Below are 7,278 nucleotides of genomic sequence, written 5' to 3'. Positions count from 1 at the left end.
TAAAAGTCAGCTGGTTTCTTATCGGGCTAGATAGATATGCGGCCTCATGAACCAGGTTTGTAAATGATTGTACCGCTGAATCCAATTCACCACCATTTTCTAAGGGCACGTTAAGGTCAATATGTTTATCGATCCAATATTGGAAGGATTTCAGATCGGTTTTCGGGGTAAGGATCTTATATTTTTTGGAAGTCTGGTAAACATTTTCATTATATGAAACAATTAAAGGCGAGTGATCTGAACTTAGTTCATTACTGTCTTGAACAATTAAGTTATGTCTGGGTAGACCAGAGTATATCACAAAATCGAGAAGATCCGGATTTTTTCTTGGGTGGCTTGGCCAATATGTTGGAGTGCCTGTTGATAAAATGGAAAAATTTCTTTGGGTAATACATTTTTTAAGTTCTCTGCCCTTTGGATTTATGACCCTAGAGCCCCACCAAGGGTGCTTTGCATTGAAGTCCCCACCTGCCAAAAATTTTGAACCAAACTGTCTAAAAATATCAACGTATTGGTCTGTTTTAAGGTTCAATCTTGGGGGAAAGTATACAGAGTATATTGGTAGCTCATGGTTATCACATTTAACTTTTACTCCTGCTGCTTGTAGATATTGTTCTCTAACTTCTTCCAGACATTCATATTTGATTCTGGATTTGATTAAAATGGCGGAACCCCCATGGGCTCTGTTGTGTGGATGGTTTGCACATATAAGATCATAACCGATGATTTTGAAGTACGATTTAGTTGTGAAATGTGTTTCAGACACTAAGAAAATGTCTATATTGTTTGTATTTAGGAATATTTTTACTTCCTCGGTATGATTAGTCAGACCATTGGAGTTCCAAATAGCTATTCGGAGACCTACTTGCATAGTTTTTCCAAACGAATGGACATCATTTTAAGCAGACTTTGAGTAAGCTCAAGCTGTTGAGAAAGTAAAGTTTCAATTTTTTCAAGAACGTTGTTTTCTGAATTAAAATTACTTTGAACACATTGGGCATATGATATATTTGGGTTGGCATACACATTTTCTGGTTGTTTATAATTATTCAGTTGGGGGAAATTATGAGGGGCATAGGAGTAGGACGGGAAATTGTTTCTTTTATCAGTCATATTAGATTTTTTGGCAAGGTTTTGGTACACCTTGCATCCCTTGTAATTTGCTGGGTGGTTTTGTAAACAATTAATGCATTTCGCAGGCGTATCTTTACTTTTAACGCATTCAGCTGTTGCATGGTCCAGACCATGGGTTTTAAGGTTAGGAACGTTAGCAATATACGAAGTAGATTTACGAATATGCCTTTATGCTTGCATTTTGGAGTTTCGAAATGTAGAAATTAAATAGTAAAGGGGATAGGACACCACACTGGGGTACCCCTTATTTAATTCTTCTTTGCTTGGATGTTTGACCTCGAAACGTTACGCATGATTGACGACCGCTCAGGTAATTCATGGTCCACCTCTTCAGCCCTAGCTTTTGACAAGTCCAGCGCTACTAGGACCGTCCTCTTGCAGGGAGGTTTTTGATTTAGACCATTAGTTATCTGGGCATTTATGACGCTAAGTGCTGTGTTTTTTCGCTTTATCGACCGAAAGGTGCCGTGTAAACTGCCGGCTAAAATAGCTCGCGCTCTTCTTCGGGTCCTAGGAGACATGACCAGCAAATTGAATTTCAACTCGGTCATCATGCCTTCTCGGGTTGGATAGGGTTTAACAGTAATCCAGAGCTTACCCATACCAGTGGAAAGATTACATAACTTCAGGTGCTCTACCAATTTCGTGGGCTTATATTGATTTACCGTTCGTCGAATCTCGAAATTTAGATCCCTTATACGGGAATCACACGGATTGACATGGCGTAAGGCAACGCGCTTCGTTGGCTGAACTGCAGCTTCCGCTGGGAAATTTGGGCAGATGTCCGCAATACGTCCAGCAGGAATGAAGCGAGCAGTAGCAGCTGCGATCACCTTGCGGAAATGACGTTCGCCAACGAAAACGTCCATAGGAATGGCAGTGCGTTGAAGGTGCTCTCGGTAAATTCTATGAAGCTGAACCCCTTTTTTGTTTGTCACCAGAAATAAAGTCATGAGGTTTTTCGATCGAGACAATTATATGCAGATGAGAGAGTTAGCATAGATTTATCAGACCATCGAATGCGATTTTAATATCAGGCTAGCTATTACAGGTGCCATTAATTTTGGTGGGGGCTTCGTCATTCATTGTGCAGAATGTCGAATCGTCAATATGTTCTGCCAGCTCCATCCCCTACGATCAGTTGGCAGGCGAGAATGCCAAAGATCGTGAGACGCGTTAAAGTCGCCAAGTGCCAATCGGTTTTCACCACGAAGCAGCGCACCGATGTTCGGGTGATATCCTGTTGGGCAACATGTAACAGAGAGGATGTATATATTAAATATTTCGAGCTTGACATGGTCTGACTGGATAGCTATGCCCTGACAATTTAGGGTAGTATTCCTGCGGTCGATGTCTCTATATATTAAACGAAGATCTGACCGGCCGTTTAGCTTGGTTTCTTGGACCACAGCTATCAATACGGCTTCCCGACTCATTAACTCAACTATCTCCTCGATCTTACTCTGAAGTCCGTTGCAGTTAAATTGTAGAAGCTTCGTTCGTCTTTGTTGGCCAGTGGTGATCCTGGGTGTGAAGGAGTGATGTACATGTACACTGCTGCAAAGCCCGCAGAGAAAATTGTCGCACTCGGGTGTTGTTTGGCAGAACAGACGGTACGGGGGTCCAGGAGTTGCGTTGTGGTACTCATACGAGGATTGAAGCGGGATGAATGTTGGGGACGGGTCTAATCAGACTTGGAGTCATGCAGTCGAGAGCTCCGGAAGACCGTTGTGCGTAAACTTGGTGCTACTTGCACTGCCGTAGAGGCGGTTGTGCGTTGGCAGCATGTGGCCACATAACTTGTGGTCCACTCCCTATGAGCCTTAAGGCCAGAACAGGTCTTAATATGGCTCCATCCATTGCATGTATTACACCTAACCGGGGTGGAATTTGGATGAAGCCTTTTGAATTTTAGACTAGAAATTATCCATCCAGACAGGTCTGGGTCGCCGAAATCACAGCCCTTGGTCGGATCCGAAAATCCGAGTCAATCCCGATGTCGCAGAACCGGCTGTTGTGGAATCAGGAGCCACTTTTGTCTTTTGACTATAGGTGACTTGTAGTGACAGTAGTTTTCCGAAATAACGAATATTCGTTTTAACGAAAACCGCTTATAACGAACAAGCAAATTTGTTTAAATTGAGTACCTTAAATACGGAACATCGGGGATTTGTAAGTACTCGGTTTAACGAAAAAAATGAAGAAGACATATGAAAAAAGAGAAAAAGTCAAATAGCACCAAAAGAAATGTGCAAATTGAAAAAATGTTGAATTTTATAAAAAAACTTAAAATTATTGATCAGCACCAAATAAAAGTATAAGTGTCAAAATTGATTCATTTTGGAGGGATTTATTAGATTTGAATTTAGTTATGGTTTTTCATTATTTAACAAATTATTACTCAAACAATTTATTAAACTGCAATTTACGGATATTTAACTCATTTTTATTCAAAAACATACCTCTAAGTGAGTACTCGAATTAACGAAAAATTTGTGTGTTCGTTATTTCGGAAAACTACGGTACATATAATTGGGTGATTCGCCGGAATACTTTTAAGGGGAACTCTGCGTTGTTAACGACAAAAATAACTATTTTTAATTTAAAGTCGCTTGTGGACTAGTGAGATATTTTCGGAAAATAATTCGATGAACATTTTTATCACGGTGTTTATGTACGTTTGGTTGTCGATACATTCGCCCCTGTTCCCGTTGTCGTTATCGTTTTAAAACGACTTAAGAACGCCTATTTGGCATTCCTGTTGGCGTTAACGACATTTATCGAAAATAAATTGAGATTCCCCAATTTGAAACGACATAGAAACAGTCGTTTTTTGTCGTTGCTATAATTGTGAGCGACATAGAAACGACGCGGTTGTTTGAAGGAATATTTAAAGTGAAGATGAAAATTCCAAATCGGAAACAGTTTGAAAATTTAATTTCTGAAATGGAAAAATATCCTGCATATGCCAAGGACTTTAGAAAAGGGATAAATCCTTTAAATTTCGATTTTTTGGGAGGGATATTTTTTTTCTAAAAAAAAAACTAAATCCATTCCACCGCCATCTCGCGTCGGAAATTGTTGGCATTAATGAAATTGCATTTTTATATCTAAGGGTATATTTAAGATACGAAAGGTCTTAAAATTCAAAACGAAGAAAAATATAGTACTCCAACAAGACGAGGAGTTAATAAACAGATACCCAAACCTCCTTTGGCTGGACCACTCGGTAGAGTAGTCGGATTAGCCAGAAGCAAGGAGCATGAGACGCTGGAAGTATAACATATTTTAGAAGAAAGATTGGAGGACGCAGATGTTAGCACAACTTATTTTAAAAAATCAAGTAAAGATGGAAGACTAACATTGTTGTACGTAAGTACAATAATTACAGTGATAAGTTTATTTAGAGTCAATAGAGAATGGCGTAAAATCCATTAAGGACTGCTGTAAAAATGTGTCTCGTTACATAAGAAATAAATTTTTATATAGGAAAAGAGCGCCTTAAAGTATACTATATAAAATATGTAGACAAATTTCGATAAGGCGTTACGATCCCTACAAAACGGAGCTAACTCATACACCACTACACATGCAAATTTTTTCAGCTTTTTACAAACACATTCTTAGGCGTTACGATCCCTACAAAACGGAGCTAACTCATACACCACTACAAATTTTTTCAGCTTTTTACAAACACATACACATTGCTAACATTTTGTAGTTAAGTGGCAATCTCGGTAGTTAGAGTAGCAAAATTCATTAACCCTAATTTTTGTATGTGTAAGAGAGAGAGACAATGAACCGTTCAAAAATCGCCGCCATGGCCGCTGTTCATTTGAAAATAAAATTTTAAGTGAATGGACGTAAGTGCGTAAATATTTCTTTTATTTCGTTAAGTGTTTTTGGATATTTATCCATCTTATAAATGCATTATTTGTGTTGCTTTTGTTATTTGTTTTTATAATTAAAATTTCATTTCATTGTAGTTATACGTGTGTGCACAGCAAAGGAGGAGCAAGGAGGTGACGGTGAAATTAGTGGAGGTATGTTTCATATATTTTTAATACATAATACAAATTAGTAATTTTAAATAATTTCAAGTTTATGGATTTAGAATTGGTGTAATATATAACAACAACAACGCAGAAAACAGTGGAAAGTAACATGGTAAATATAAATGCGTATATGTGCATGTTGAGTTGGTGCGTATTAAGATGTACATACATATGTACATATGTATGTATGTACAAGAATGCATCTGTTGGATTGTGTCCAAAATATTTATTTAGAATAATTTTTATTTAAATGTTAAAAAGTTGTTTATTTTTTGTTTAGTTATTACAAGCATTAAGTTCTATAGATATATATATAGATATATATATATATATATGTTTGTTTTTTAGCATTACTTATATTTTTATTATCCATTTCAGATATTGAAAACACAAATCTTCTTCTGCTTACGCGGTTATATCCGAGTCCACAACAGCGCGCCACGCATCTCTCCTTTTGTTAGTAAGGCGTCAATTGGTAGTACCAAGTGAAGACAGGTCCGTCTCCACCTGGTCCTTCCATCGGAGTGGAGGTCTCCCTCTTCCTCGGCTTCCACCGGCGGGTACCGCATCGAAAACTTTCAGAGCTGAGGCACTTTCGTCCATTCGAACAACATGACCAAGCCCGCGTAGCCGCTGTCTTTTTTCGAACAACACCTACAGCTCATCATTTCATCTTCTGCGGTATTCGCCGTTGCCAATGTTTAAGGGACCATAAATCCGCAAAACCTTTCTCTCGAAAACTCCTAGTGCCGTCTCATCGGATGTTGACACCGTCCACGCTTCTGCACCATAAAGTAGGACGGGAATGATGAGGGACTTGTAGAGTTTAGTTTTTGTTCATCGAGAGAGGACTTTACTTTTCAATTGCCTACTCAGTCCATAAACACATATACTTTGCACAAATAGAGGATTACAATAGCTACAACTTTTCTTAGGTTTGTACTACGAATACAAATATATTCATATTTTCTAATCTTTAATAACAATTTCTATTTCTAATATTTTTCAGGCATGATAAACAAGACAACAACAAATCCCATCGGACATTTAGATTAGCAGTTGCACAACCTCTTTCCGACGAGATGAACCCTTTTATGATGTACATATGAGATAGGATTGTGTGGAATTGACATCAAACAATATTGGTTGAGTAGTTTCGTTGGAACCTTACAGAATAGTTATAAGGAAATCGTTCGCGTTTAGCACTAATGTATTAATTTTGAATTGATATAAATTATTAATTAGATTTAAATGTAAAATATTGTTAAATTATACTAATGAATGTTCGAATACTAATAACAGTCGTGATAGTAGTTGAATTTTATTTGTATTGTATGACAACAACTGCAAAAAATAAAAATTTAATAATTAATACTAACTTTATTTGTAAAATATATAAATTTTGTCTATGTAAATGATAGCTGCAAAAACGTTTGTAAAAATTAAAGGTCACTTTGTACTGAAATGCTAATATTTGAAAATTAATCTATAATGGTTATTAAAAATTTAAAATATTATACCATACTAATTTATAAATGTAAATACATCATACATTTATATTAAATAAATAAAAATAAAACAATTTCAATTTTTCATTTTTAAACGGAAAAGTAGGTGACCTATAGAATGAAGACCAATGGAGACCAATGAACCAAATTTAAGTAAGGAAACGGTGACCCAACCGGTGACCAATACCTGTGATTAAAGGGTTACCCTGAAAATGATAATTTATTGACAGTCTCCGCTGATAGATGGCTGATTAAAAAAAAACTACTACAGGGGGCTCTGCTAACCACAGAGTGACATATGCCTTTCCAAAAAAAAAATTAGAGCAGAAAGACATATGAGCATTGGCACCAAAATCCATGAGAGAGAGCGAGCAAGATAATCACACCGACATGCCGTAAAAGAGGAGAAATGATAACTTTTTCCCTGCTCCTAGAACAAAAGAGACCAAAAAAATAATACAAGCTTTCTTTACCGTTAACCAATATTCCATAAGATAAGTAACTCTACTCGTCTTGCAGGGATATACTTCAAGAATACCAATTTAGGAACGAAACGACGATAAGAACGACAACGACAACGG

At 37.1% G+C, this 7,278-nt stretch overlaps 1 long non-coding RNA gene across 3 annotated transcripts; it reads left to right on the top strand.

Annotated features, from left to right (window-relative positions):
- The first annotated feature begins 4,587 nt into the window (after nucleotides 1-4,587).
- LOC128921896 (uncharacterized) lies at nucleotides 4,588-6,567 on the top strand. 3 transcript variants are annotated; one of them, XR_008471214.1, is made up of 5 exons: nucleotides 4,588-4,997; nucleotides 5,121-5,177; nucleotides 5,236-5,301; nucleotides 5,568-6,124; nucleotides 6,199-6,567. It is a non-coding gene; the product is annotated as an uncharacterized LOC128921896 (long non-coding RNA). The 3 variants fall into 3 exon arrangements; XR_008471215.1 differs by having other exon boundaries at nucleotides 4,588-5,001; XR_008471213.1 differs by lacking the exon at nucleotides 4,588-4,997 and having other exon boundaries at nucleotides 5,071-5,177.
- The last annotated feature ends 711 nt before the right edge of the window (nucleotides 6,568-7,278 follow it).

The sequence above is a fragment of the Zeugodacus cucurbitae genome, chromosome 5 (assembly GCF_028554725.1).
Source record: "Zeugodacus cucurbitae isolate PBARC_wt_2022May chromosome 5, idZeuCucr1.2, whole genome shotgun sequence".
Taxonomy (NCBI): Eukaryota; Metazoa; Arthropoda; class Insecta; order Diptera; family Tephritidae; genus Zeugodacus; species Zeugodacus cucurbitae.
Note: the sequence above shows the minus strand (reverse complement) of the source record. Positions and strands in the feature narration are given on the sequence as shown.